The following is a 15,415-nucleotide window of genomic DNA, read 5'->3' as shown; positions in this document are numbered from 1 at the left end:
GTAAGAGTGGTTACCAATTACTTGAAGATATAAGGCGCTAAAAAATTGGAAGATGTTCCTTTTTTGAGTGTACTGCATCATAAAATATATTAATGTGAATGATGTACAGCTGTTTACAATATTACCGGCACAAACTTGATGTCCCAGAAATTACCACCATAAATCTGCAGTCTTAAATACAGTGTGTCCAGGCATCTCAAAATGAACAGAGCCTGAATTTGGCTCCGTTTGTTTATTTTTCTTGGGGAAAACAGTCTTGCGGGCTTCTGCCTTTGTTCCTTCTTGCATTAAAAAAAAAAAAAAAAAAAAAAAAAAAAATCAGCCCTAGCAGTTTCTTGTATCCAAATATGCATTGTCCACAGTCATATATTCCTTCTCATTTAGTATGCACAGATACTTGTTTTAGCTACTCTACAGTATGAAGTGTGATTATAAATAAAAGTCTATAAATAAAGTTGGGGGGCAGTGGGAGATGGTTGATGACCAGTCACTGGTGGATGGTTGTAGGCAGTGACCTGTGCTGTGAAATACCAAATGCTTTTCACAACACAGCTTCCTTTGAATGGGGGTTGCTTAGGTGGTGGTGGGGGGAAATGTGTGAAGATTTGTGTTGATAGAGGAGGAAGAGGGAGGTGTAGCATTGGTTAGAGGAGGAAGAGGGATGTTGTTGAGGCAGTGCATGTAATGTTGCAGGTTGTGAATAGGTGTAGTGGCTATGTAGTGAGTATTTATAGGATTAAATATTGATAGCAAAAAAGAAAAAGAAAAAAAAGGAGGAAAAATAAAACACAAAAATGGTTGCACATTTTATTTGGATGGAGGTCACTTGGGGTAGTGGTCAAGTGATAGGTCTAGTACAACTTCCTTGGTGGTTTGAATGGCCATAATGATTTTATTTTCCTCTGAAAAAGTGCAGTCAAACTGGAGGGTTAGTTTAACCAGTAACCAAGGAGACTCATTCCTATCTCATAACTAACTTTTACATTGTTTCATGGGATTGGTCCAGTTCTGTTGGATAAAAATGAACTAACTTACTATGTAGAGGTACATAGTGAGGCTGGGGAGGGGGGCAGCCTCATAAGTCTGTGCGAAGGTCATGTTGAGATGTGATGGTTGTTTACAATGCTTACATGTTCGTTTTTTCATGGACTGAGAGTCCTTTTGTTGTCCTATGTCTTTGCATATAGCCACGAGGGATCTTTGGCATTGAGAACACCAGCTGGTATTGCATTGGTGTTGGTCTGGAATGGCACTGATACTTATGAAGTAAAGAAAAATATGCGCAGATAGTTAGACCTGTGAGGAAGAGATAGGATTCCAGGGGCTGAAATGGTCATTTGGGTGAGCATCTGTCCCTTTTCACTGGACATGGCCTTGTTATATAAGTGCTACCACATGAAAGTGTCTCCCCACCACCACATTTCTATAACAACTGGGTGCAGAAGGTGAGAAGTATGAATGTAAGGGGTAGGGTTGCAAGAGGCAGACTGAAAAAGACATGAGACGAGGTCGTAGAGTGGCTGCCAGGGATTGAGCAGCACAGATAGCTACCATTAAGTGACCAAGGCCGATGAATGCATGTTAGAGCCTTTATAAACAATATGATATAAAAGATACAGTATAGGAGTACTGAAACGCTTCTATGAGCCCATCATGCACCCAGAATTTCAAGGTTATATGCTCAGTATAAATATACAGTAGGCCTATATATACATTGCTCTGAAATATACTTAAACACATCATCTGAGATCTAATGGCACATTTTCCACATTATTACAAACTGAATATGTGAAAATTGTGAGTTTTGTTTGTGTATAATGCCAGCAAAAAGTAATTCCCCATTTAATAATTGATATGTATTCCTGTAAATTGCTGATAAGTGAATATTGCGTAAAGTTACGGTTAGATCCCAAAGAAAGGGACTTTTTCTTAAGCATTTAAGGATCATATGCAGGACAGCAACTAATAATCAAGATATACAGTATATTAATGCTAAATTTAAATTAATATTTTTAGACCAATTAATGTTGAACTTTCATGGCACTTTTTTTAGACTGATTAAAAAGTGTAGTATGTGAAAAGTGTTCATATTTTTGACTGACAGATTAACAGGGAAACTGTGCTTAGTGAAAGTATCTTAAATGAGGAATTACTGATAGAGGTTTGCCAGTAAGTTATTATTATTATTTTCTTTATTGTTATCATTTGGCTCTTAACAAGCAGTTTCTGAGGCTTAAACTAATGATACCCCTTGTTGCCATTATACTACAAACAGATTTGAGTGTTATTCTCTGTGTTTTAGTACTTCATATAGTTAAGTATTGTATTAGGCTCCCTCCCTCCATCTTCCTTTTTTTCTCCTCCTCCTCCTCCTTGTTCTTCTCCTCCTCCTACTTCTCCTCCATCTCTTCCTTGTTCTTATCTTCCTTCTTCTTCTTCTGTCCTCCTCATCTCTTCCTTCTCCTCACCATACCACCCATCCACCCTCCTTACCACCACCACCACCACCACCCTGCAACCCACCTTACCACCACCACCACCCTCCAAACCACCCTACCACCACCACCACCACCACTACCACCACCACCACCACCACTACCACCTTGAAACCCACCCTACCACCACCACCACCTTGAAACCCACCCTACCACCACCACCACCACCACCACCATCCTGCCACCTAACCTACCACCACCACCACCCTGCCACCTAACCTACCACCACCACCACCCTGCAACCCACCCTACCACCACCATCATCCTGCAACCCACCTGACCACCACCACCACCACCCTGCAACCCACCCGACCACCCACCCGACCACCACTACCACCACCCTGCAACTCATCCTTGCACCACCACCACCCTGCAACCCACCCGACCACCCACCCGACCACCACCCTGCAACTCATCCTTGCACCACCACCACCACCACCACCACCACCCTGCAACCCACCTTACCACCACCACCACCACCACCCACCAACCCACCCTACCACCACCACCACCACCACCCACCAACCCACCCTACCACCACCACCACCACCACCCTGCAGCCCACTCGACCACCACCACCACCACCCTACAGCCCACCTTACCACCACCACCACCACCACCACCACCCTGCAACCTCCCCAACCACCACCACCACCCTGCAACCTCCCCAACCACCACCACCACCCTGCAACCTCCCCAACCACCACCACCACCCTGCAACCTCCCCAACCACCACCACCACCCTGCAACCTCCCCAACCACCACCACCACCCTGCAACCTCCCCAACCACCACCACCACCCTGCAACCTCCCCAACCACCACCACCACCCTGCAACCTCCCCAACCACCACCACCACCCTGCAACCTCCCCAACCACCACCACCACCACCACCACCACTCTCCAACCCACCCTACCATCACCCTGCTCTGCAATCTTTCCTGGCCTGCTCTTTTCCCTTTCCTTCCCTTCCCAGTTTTTGCACTGCCCTACACCGCCTTGTTCCTTTGCCTCTACTCTGCCTTGCCCTGCACCCTTTCCCCACCCTGCTTTGCAATCTCTTCCCTCCTGGACTGCTACCTTGCCATCATTGACATGCCCTCCTCTGCACCCTTGCAATACACAGCCATGCCCTCCCCTGCACCCTTGCAATACACAGCCATGCCCTCCCCTGCACCCTTGCAATACACAACCATACCCTACCTTGCATCTTTGCAATACATGGTCATGCCCTCCCCTGCACCCTTGCAATAGAGCTATATCCTCTCTTGCACCCTTGCAATACAGATATACCCTCCCCTGCACCCTTGCAATACACAGCCATGCCCTCCTCTGCAACCTTGCAATACACAGCCATGCCCTCCCCTGCAACCTTGCAATACACAGCCATGCCCTCCCCTGCATCCTTGTAATACGCACCCATCCCCTTCCCTGCACCCTTGCCATACACAGCCATGCCCTCCCCTGCACCCTTGTAATATCCAGCTATACCCTACCTTGCACTCATGCTATGCCCTGCCATGTCCCCCCTGCCTTGCTATTCCTGCCATCCCCGCCTTGTCCTTCCACCACTGTCGTGTCATACCTGCCCTGTCCTGCCATCCCCCTATCCTGACCTGTCCTGTCATCCCCCTGTCCTGTTCTTTCCTGCCATTCCTGCCCTGTCCTGCCGTTCCTGACCTGTCCTGTCATCCTCCTGCCCCTTCCTGTCATCCCCCTGCCCCTTCCTGTCCTGCCATCCCCGCCCTGTCCTGCCATCCCTGTCCTGTCCTGTCCTGCCCTGCCATCCCTGTTATGTCCTGCCATCCCTGCCCTGTCCAGCCATCCCTGCCCTGTCCTGCCATCCCTGTTATGTCCTGCTATCATTGTCCTGTCTTGCCATCCTTGTCCTGTCCTGTCCTGTCATCCCTGTCGTGTCCTGCCACTCCTGCTCTGCCAACCCTGTCCTGTCATGCAATCTCTTACCTGCCCTGCACCATCCTCCTCTCCCCTCCCCTCCCCTGCACACATGCTGGGCCCTGCCATGCCTTCCCCTGCACCCTTGCCATACATAGCCATGCCCTCCCCTGCACCCTTGCCATACATAGCCATGCCCTCCCCTGCATCCTTGCCATGTCGAGCCATACCCTACCTTGCACCCTTGCTGTGGCCTGCAACGTCCCCCTGCCCAGCTATTACTGCCACCCATGTCCTGTCTTACCATTCCTGTCCTGTCCTGTCCTGCCATCAGTGTCCTGCTACCCTTGCTCTGACAACCCTGTCCTGTCAAGTCATATCTTACCTGCTCTGCACCATTGCACCGTCCTCCCCTCCCCTGCACCCTTGCAGTGCCCTGCTATTCTTGCCATCCCTGTCCTGTCATGCCGTTTCTGTCCAGTCCTGCCAACTGTCATGTTATCTTACTTCCCCTGCACCTATGCTACACCCTGCCATGTCCTGCACCCTTACTTTGCCCTGCCATCCCTGCTATTCTTACCTTGTACTGCCCTCTCAACATGTTCTACTGAGTTTGCCTTGCTGTGTCCTGTCCTGCCCTCTCAACATGTACTGCTCTTGCCTTGCTGTGTCATGTTCTGCCCTCTCTACATGTTCTGCTGTTCATACCTTGTTTCCTGTCCTGCCATCTCTGTTATGTTATGCTGTTCTTGCCTTGTTGTGTCCCGTCCCGCCTTCTCTGCTATGTTCTGCCGTTCTTGCCTAGTGTCCTCTCCGACCAACTCTGCTATGTTCTGCTGTTCTTGCCTTGTGTCCTGTCCTGCTATTTTGCCCTGCTCTCGTCTCCTTATGCAATTTCTTTCTTTTTATATATTTCATGTATTGTATTTTTTGTGAATATAATGTTCATACTCAGCTCTTGCATGTTCATAAGTCGTTTATCATCAGTCGGCTTCTTTCTATATAGTACAAAGTGATCTCTTACATAATGTGTACAAAATGTGGACTTTGAAAAAATATCAGAATAATACCAAGACATATGAATAGTACGAAGTGATGTCTCCTTTGTACTATTCATATATGTCTTGGTATTATTCTTTGATATTTTTTCAAAGTCCACATTTTAATATATATGTACAAAAAATATATATGTACCAAAAAGGTATATAATAAAGACATAGTATAAGACATTCTTTTATTTCCACAAGAGTGGGAAGTTGAAAAAAGTATCTCGATAAATCGGCTAAGAAAATACGGAATGGTAACCCCAAGGGTTGCCAGTCCGTATTTTCGTGGCCGATTTATCGACATAGGTTCTGTGCCCCTGAATTTTATGCCTCCAAGAGCGTCCCCTGCTCATCACTTTGTATATGCCATGTCTTGTATTGCTCTGCCCAGCTAACGCCAGGCAGAGCTATACAAGTAAACATGGCAATCAACAAAGGATGAGAAGGGCTGTGTTAACATGCATTGATAAACACCCTGTGCAACCAAGCAGCCTGTGTTTGCATTAATGCATGTTAATAGACACAAAATAGTTTCATACATAAAAATCACACAAGTCAAAATGGCAGGCAAAGGCCTGAGTAGGGACAATCAACCTCTTCAGTACAAGGACATTTTATGCTTCCTGACACATGATTTTACTCAGCTTAAACGGATGACATACTGAAGGGGTAGGGCAGGGCATGAACAGCAGGACATGGCTGGGTATTGCAAGGGGGTGACATAATGGACGGACAGGGCAGGACAATACTAGCAGGATATGGCAGGGCATGGCTGCGTATAGCAAGGGGGTGACTTCATACTGGAAGGGTATGGCAGATATGGGAGGGCACAGCTGGGTATAGCAAGGATGCAGGGTAGGCCAGAGCCAGGATATGAGGGCAGGGATGGTGCAAGAATTCCTTCCTAAGTTGAATAAAATTGTGTGGCAGCAGCAGGAATATACCTTAATAAAATATGGGATGTAGCAACAATAAACTGGGAAAAGACATCTCAGTACTGAAGGGGTTCAAAGGTACTAACATGCATTGGTTGTAATGCATATTAAATATCCATCAACAAAGTCACATTGCAATGAACCTAACAATTGTATACTCTTCACTGTAGCTTGGCCCAATTTTTCATTTTTTTCCAGCTGTTACAACTTGGGGTACAGAAAGAATGCTATGACTAAAAATCCGTTTCACAGTGTTTGTGACTAGCATCATGTTTTAAAACTATTACAACTCATAATTCAGGCTGGAAAGGTTAACATTTAAGGCCAAGTTCAGTGTTGTGAGTATAATCTTGGGAAACAAATCTTTAAAAATATAACTCAAGGCCATATTACTATAACCGAGCATGTGAGGGTATGGACAAACTATCTTTACCTATACCTACAATCAATAAACCTTTAAGGGTACAAACTGACTCCCTGTCCCTTGCCATTTCGCTGCCCTCCCTTCAACTTACATCCCCCTTTCTCATATACCTCCCCACTACATCCCTCCATCTCGTCCGTGTTTCCCCCTCTCCACCTCAATCACAAACTCCTACTTTCTTACCCTCCTTTCCCCCACATTACACCCTCCCTCATATATCTCCACTTCACCCCTCAGTCTCCCCTTGCCTCTTCCCTCACCACTTCACTCACACACTCCTAGTTAGTCTCTCTCTCCATCCCCTCAAACTTACACCATCCTCACTCCTATGCCTCTACTACAACCCTCCATCTCATCCTCAGTCTCCCCCTGCACCTCCCCCCCCCACACACTCCTAGTTAATTCTCTCATCACATCTCATCCTCAGTCTCCCCCTGCACCACCCACCCACCCACCCACCCACCCACCCACCCACCAACCCACACACACACCCACACACACACACCCACACACACACACACACACGTAGTTAATTCTCTCTTCATCACCTCCACTCCAGTATCTCTATATCCTTGGTGTCCCATTTCTAATTTCTGAAGCAAAAGACAACAGAATGACCTACTTCTGACTAGACTAAGATGTGGAATGCAGGCATAACATACCTACCAACAACAGATCTTCCTTAAAACAACACCTTCACTCATGATAATATATATGGCCACAAATTATATTGTAAAAGTTATGAAGTAACATTTCTCGCCTTTAAGACTTCTCTTAAAAAAAACCTTGGAAAAAACAGGGTTAGCTTAACCTCTTATGAGTAACCACCTACAGTTTAGACCAATTATTAATTTCTTGACAGACACGCACCTTAACGGAGACGGGATGAAGTATATATTTATCAATCAGGATCTTGTGCAAGTAGGCAACTAATAAAGTATATATAAGATCAGTATGCTGTTCCTGGGATACCCAACCATTTCATACCCATGCAACTGGTCTTTAATTCCAACATGACAGATGAACACTACTGTGGCAAATTTTTAGGCAATGTTGTTGCCAGAATGATTTGAATTAAAAAAAAAATGAAATGCTAGAACGAAGGAGCCAATTGCTACAAAGCATGAAAGATTTTTTCCTCCAACAAAAAATAAAAAGTTAAGGGCCAAATTCAAGATCCATTAATTTTGACAAGCCTAGACACAAATCATTTAAAATACTGAAGGGTCATAAGCAGTAGGAAATGAAGAGGAAAGCAGCTCCAGAAATGACCTGTTGCATAGATAAAGCACTGGGAGTAACGGTTAACTCTTGCATGAAAAATTAACAGAAAAAGGGATGAGAATTTGCTGCTAGATGGGTGCTACACGCCCGCCGTGGTGGTGTGGGGATGCAAGCAAATAGTTTAGAGGAGCAGTGGCCATTGACGTAGCAACAGAAATGAGATAAAGATGCAACAGTTGTAGTCAGAGGAATTAAAAACTGGCACGCTGTATCACTATGTGCAACTATGCAAAATCTCGAGAAGTCACAATTTTTTGTTGCAGTTCTCGGGTGACGTGTTCAGTGTTTTAAGAGTTGCAAAAATACTTCACTCATTTGCAAAACAACTGACATAAGATTTTAAAAAGCATGATTAATTTTACTACCTACAAAATATCGAAATTCTACGACTGCCATGTCAAAATAAAGCTGTTTTTCATATGACAAAAGTCTCAAAGGCAGAGAATCGTGAACTCCACTGGATAAAATATTAAAACATTTATATAAAACAGTCATTTATTGGAAAAAAGAAAATATTTTATGGCCAGCACAAAAATAATTTATAAGTTATGGATGTGGGATGAAGGTCACAATATACTACATCTACGTGAATTAAGAAATGTTGAAAAATCAAAAGGTCTGACTGAATGGCCCAAAGATGTTCCAACATCCACAAATACATACAATGCATACAGTATACAGATGTCCTCATTTAAAGTCACAAGTATGGCTTAATTATACACACTTTTCCTTCTATACAACTAGTATTGAAAATTGTGTACCCTGCTTAATAGCCATTATAGGTACACTTTTCAACTGACAACTGGTCCACAAAAAGGTGGAAGGTGGGGTTGCACAGTTAGATCCTTTGTTATGAAGTACCAATTAGTCTCCTTGGTTACTTCGTTTAGTTTCGTATTGCTTAGAAAGGCTCCTACATGCTTGCATGCATCGCCTTTGGTCACCTAATGGCAATTCTCCAAACTACTCAATCTCTGGCAGCCTCCCTGTTCAGTCCCTTATCCCTGAGGTCTCGCTCTATGACTTCATCCCAAGCTTTTCATTAGACCCCTATCTACCCTCAACATTCACATCTCTCACCCTCCATACTCACTTGCCATCTTCCATCTCCATATGGTCAAACCAACTCAATCTACCCTTCATCACTACACCAATACTGTACATTCAAGTCCCATCCTTCCTCTCAACTCTTCAATCGCAATCCTAACATCCCCACCCCCCACGGCCTGACATTCAAGGACACACTATACACAGGTCTAATCGTTATCATTTTTGTTTTTGAGTATGCTAATATCCTCTTCCTTTACTACCCATATCTCACCACCGAACACCATTTCATTCCTAACACATGCCACATGCAAGGATCCCTTAGCACTCAGCACAGAGATAGCGCTCTCTCAGAAAGCAACAGCTTTCTGAACTTACTTCCAACCATTCCTTATCCTAGCCACAGAGTTAACACCAGCCCCACATCCAGCATATATCACTCAAATAACAACTCCTCCACACACAAAAGACTCACCAGCAAGATCAATTTCTTCACGCCTGACAATCTTTGCATGCTCTAAGACACACACCACACACCAAATCAGCATTTCTCAGTCTACTTTTTAATACCACTACATCTCTTACGCACCCAAGTACCACATACTGCACAAGATGGAGTTACTACGCACACCCTTGTGGCAAACCCTGCATGGCCACACTCCCTTTGCTTTGAAAGTTCCCCCGCCAGCCCTAGATATCAACACTTTTGTTTACTAGTCATATCAACTCTACAATCTGACTACACACAGCCATCAACTAAGACAAAGGGGAACAGGGATCTCTGTCAGGTTTGAATACATGGATCTCTCAGGTTTGAAAACATCGTATAAAAATGAAATTTTATAAGCAATGGAGGGGGTTGTCTTCACAAGGTGGCCCAGTCTCCTTGGTTACTAGTCATATCAACTTGGTATAGCAATAAAACCACAGTATAGGCAAAGAAGAGTGTTGCCTTTATGAGTCTCCTTGGTTACTAGTTCCTCAGGTGGTAGGTGATGGCAGCCATCATCCACTCGATGTAGTACTGCCCACTTCTTTTACCTCTATTACTGTTTTTGTCTGTCCTCTTCCTACTTCTCCCTTTCCTTCCTGTCACTTATTTTTCTTCTTTCAACTTAGGGTGGTTCGAAAGTAAGAGCCAAGCCTAATGGTTTCCTGTAACCCAGGAAACCATTTACAACGCTGGGAGGTAACCATATAACCAAATAACAGGATGATGTGGAGCCTACTATGGTACCCCTGTTAACTGGGTGGAGATATGCAAATGTGGCATTCATCTAGGAACCAAACCTCCACACTCTTCAGCACACCTCACTGTTGCAGGGCGCTGACAGCCACAAGGGAACATCAGTTCATTGCATGGGGTGGCCCTGTAAGGGGTTGTTGCTTTCCTGTGGTTGATGGGTCTGCTTGGCCAGACAGAATGGGGCTGATCAACAACAGATCGTCCTTCAATTCACAATCCCATTAAACAACACGTCCCTCAATTCCCTCCCTATCCTTCCTCAGGATAATGGTGGATTACAGGAGTCTTCTTGGTTACTAGTAGCCTAGTTGACTAACTTTATGGGCAATGGAGAGGGTTGCCTAACGTCTCCATGGTTACTATACTCAGTTTTTTTTTTTAACGAGGCGAAGATGAACTTGAGAGATTGGTGATTATTGGCTGAATGCAACATTACTTCATAATCTAGCATTATTAACTGACAACAAATATCCGAGGGGGAAATTAGGGCTAGTAAATAGTTTTTGGACATGTTGCATTCAGCCAGACATCAACCTGTCAAGTGCATCTTCGCCTCAATAAAAAAAATGGAATATAGTCACACCTCCCTACCCTCCCTAAGTATACTGGTGGACTACAGAATGACAAATTCAGGCTGCATACCATGTCCATGTTCAGATAAGCCTGGGAACAAAATAATTCAGCACTACTTCGTGACTAACAAACGATCGTGGGGACAAAATGAATAAACTACTTGGATTAAAAAAAAAAATAATAAATAAACGGGGATATTCTATATAAACAACTATACTTCCACAAACTTTCCACAGCACTTCTTCGTGACTAGCACATAAATGAGGACTTTTTGTATTATACAACTGTAGTTCTTTCACCTTAACTTGGCCAGTATTTGTCCTTTGACCGCTTACATTTTGTAAAAAAAAAAAAAAAAAAAAAAAAACGGCTCTACATCCTTCCTAAAGCACTTCTTTGTGACTAGCATCAATAGTTATATCCTGTTAGATACAAACGTTTAAGATACAAACATGGTCAATTTAGGCCAGTTAAATCCTTTCAACAGCACTTCGTGACTAATATCAATAATTTTAATCTACCGTTATAGCTAGACATTTAAGATTCAAAAATGGTCATTTTAAACAAGTTAAATCTTTTCCACGGCACTTCGTAACTAACAAGCATTATTGGCCAAGTTAAAGAAAAAAGAAAAATGCAGTTTTAACACATTACCACCCTTCATGGAGCGTAAGACATTTTCCTCTACAGTACACAGTTAGGATGATCTTGCTATCTTGAAACGATCAAGAAACTTGCTAGAAGCGAACTCACCTCCTGCAAAGAGAAAAAATAAAACATTAACTGATTTGTTTTCATCTGATAGAACTGGATCACAAAAAACTGAAACACTAAGCTGTGATTGGTAGGGAGACAGGCACCCATCCCACTGGGTCCCCAGGCACACAAAATCACTAGACCACCAGGTACTCATAACCTGTCACCAGGCGCCCAAACCCAGTGGACCACTGGCACCTCAACCCAGTTGACCACTGGCACCCAAACCCAGTTGACCACTGGCACCTCAACCCAGCAGACTACCAGGCAACTCAACCCACTGGATCACCAGGCACCCAAACCCACTAAACTATCAGGAGTGTAAATACCGTACCTGAAAATGATATGACCTTCCAAAGCACATCAACTGGAGCATCTTAAACCCCCTAGACCACAAGGCATTTAAGACTGGCTAAAACACACATTATGTATTCCAAACCACATCACGTTTGAGCATCTTCACCCATTAAACCACCAGGTATCTACAGTACAGTAAATCACTTAAAGAGAAGCAATCCTAGACAGTATTTTGAAGTTTATATTACATTTTAAAAATGCCAGAAGACAGCAAAAACTAAATTCTTTAAAAAAGTGAACAAAGTCAACAGCCATTCATTGAAATATGCGTGAACACTGCATTTAATAGCTTGTCATAGGCAGTATACTATATGCCCTTTACTTTCTCACTCAAACCTCAGTGTCTAAGTGAAGTATGAGAAGTATATAGGCTAACTCATTATGGCAAAGATGGATAGGCAGGGTATTGTCATTCTGCCGTTAAGCATGTTAAACCAACAAAAGGACAAATCTGGACCAAGTTAAGATGAAAAACTGATTTAAACTTCTCAACCTTGAAAAAAATTCTTATTAGAAAATTCTAACTACTTATACTGTAGTTTACCTGATGGAACTGGCCCACTCAAATTTTAAATAAAAATTATTAGCTTTATAGTTATGAGGTAGGAATGAGTTTCCTTGGTTGCAAAAGCCAACTTTTCTCTGGAAAAAACTAACACTCAATAAACTGTATCCAGTTCAATACCCCCTTCAGCGACAGCATAATAATGTGGTTGTGCTGGTAGTGGTAGTGGCAGTTCTGGTAGTTGCGGTGGTGCTAGCCCTCTACAGCAAAACGCCTTGGTCCCGGATAGGCTACCAACAAATGAATTCCTGACATTCTTCTCCGTCTCTAAGCTTATCTCTGAAATGAAGAATCCATAAACATACTGAAAACCAAAAACAGATCCACCCAAAAATCCACACACAGATCACACAGCTGGTATCGTTCTATTTTCAACAATTACGAGTTAAATTTTCTGTTGGAGCTTTATAAATACTCAGGAGTGTTTACAATACAAGCTAATATCATTAACAAAAGAATACAAGCAATCAGAAGGAAAAAAAATGCAACACAGCTTACCACAGAGCACCAACACCCTTCCCTAACCAGAGCTCCAGTCACAATGATCGAAAGGCGGAAAATTTCCCCCTTCCCCTTCCCCCTTGTTTAGTCCCTCCCTGCTAGTTTCCCCCGCCCCACTAGTTCCCTCCCTCCACTCGCAACCTTCCACCACCTCCCTTCCTCCACCCAGCACCTCCACTCCTGTCCTCCAACCCACCCCTTTCTTCCTTTTTCTTCCATCTCCTTTCCTTTATTTTCCCCTCCTTGTCCTACCACCTCTTTTTTTCTTCCTTTCATCCATTTCTTCCTCCTTCCTGAAAAGCAGGCTACCTCCATCCTCCTCCCTCCCACCCCCCTTCACCTCTACTTCCCTCCCCTCCCCGTCCCTTGTTCTTCAATTCTCTCTGGCTTTCTAGAACATAAGATATTTTAATACTTTATATATATATTCACACATACACACACACACACACACACACACACACACACACACACACACCGCTCGCTGGCGCAGTGGTAACGTTCTCGCTTGCCATCTGGTAGGCGGGAGTTCGCGCCTCGCTCAGGTTGTGAAAAGTTTCACTGACGAAGTGGGTGGTTACTGTCCCCCTTGAGCAAGGGGACGGGTGTGTGGGTGTGTGAAGGTCACAGCCTTGCCCTTAGATCGGACTATATGAGCTCTCAGCTCCCTTCCGGGAGGGTAAAATGCTGACGATCACGACCATCAAGTGATCCTGACCGACCCGGTGAATTACACACACACACACACACACACACACAGGCATATGTACACGCACCCCAACACACGCACGCACACGCACATGCACACCCACAAGTACACGCGCACACACACCCTTCAGAGTACTAAAATACTACACGAGGACTACAGAAACAGATTACTCACTACTAATATGGAAAAAAGAAACACACACACGCAATAACGGGCCTAAAGAATAAGAAAATGATAGAGTACGATCACCAAAACCGAACACCTACATCAAAAAACAAAACTGCTTCCCACCGGGGTCACATGAGTATGCTGGGCCCACAGTTGACAGCTTCAGCTCAAGATCCGCCCTTATAATTCTGTTACAACACTCTCTGCCACAACTATCTTCCTTTCACTTTAACTTGGCACAGATTTTCGACTTTCTGCAGCATAATTCACGTAGCTCAGTGACAGAATGACAAAGCTAAGCTCCTACATAATTTCTATGGAACTTCTTCGTAACTAGCTTCATATTCTAGTCACTATGTTTTATAGTGTTTCTCTTGTTACAAGACTGTAGTGAACATATAGAGAATGCGGTTTTAGGCCAAGTCAAAAATGGTATAGTATGTCCCTATACTGTATATCCCAATTGACAGCTCGAGGTATATACAATACAGTATATATATATATATATATATATATATATATATATATATATATATATATATATATATATATATATATATATCCAGGTGCACGGAAGTTTGATACTGCGTGAAAATATTTGCTCGCAGTTTAAAAGCCACTGTGGTTTTCGGTGTGTGTGTGTGTGTGTGTGTGTGTGTGTGTGTGTGTGTGTGTGTGTGTGTGTGTGTGTGTGTGTGTGTGTGTGTGTGTGTGTGTGTGTGTGTGTGTGTGTACTTCTATTTCCTTCCTCGCTCTGCCTCTCCATCCGTCTGTTTGTCGGTCTTTCTGATTGTCTTTACTTTCGTCTGTCTGCTTCTATCTATTACTCCCATATCTCTGAGTCCTCTTTCTCTTTGTTCTATCTCACTTTCTCTATTCATCTCTTGCTCTCGATCTTCTCCTTTCAGTTCTCCTTCCCCTTTGTCTGTCTGTCTGTCTCTGTCTGTCTGTTGTCTCTCTCTCTGTCTGTCTGTCTCTCTCTCTCTCTCTCTCTCTCTCTCTCCTCACTGGCAGGGTTGGTTTTAATTAGCCTAAGCACACAAGCGTCTTATCGCCCTGGTTTTCAGCAAATGTCAGCGGCTTAGACGGTAAAGATATTTCTCCCTCCCCTTGATCTTCGCTCACCAGAACCACTCACCCAGTCCATTCCCGTGTGTTTATTTATGCTTAATCAAAACTAGCTTAATTACGACTAAGTCTTTTAGTTTCTAGGTAAAGGATTCCAACCCCGTAAGGAGAACGATTTTTGTTTTTTCTCTCTCATGACGAATTTTTTTACTTTACGATAGATTTTTTGAACGGGTGGTGAAGGAGGCATAAATATAGCTTTCATTAACTTTTCACTGCTACAGAGCTCTTGTAGGCTAAGAAAAATTCATGGTACTAGCAAGAAAGAAATATAAACTATGTCATC

The sequence above is a fragment of the Coenobita brevimanus genome, chromosome 64 (genome assembly GCF_032717465.1).
Source record: "Coenobita brevimanus isolate Jiangsu-jjx chromosome 64, ASM3271746v2, whole genome shotgun sequence".
In the NCBI taxonomy this organism is placed as follows: Eukaryota; Metazoa; Arthropoda; class Malacostraca; order Decapoda; family Coenobitidae; genus Coenobita; species Coenobita brevimanus.
This window is presented reverse-complemented; position numbering follows the sequence as displayed.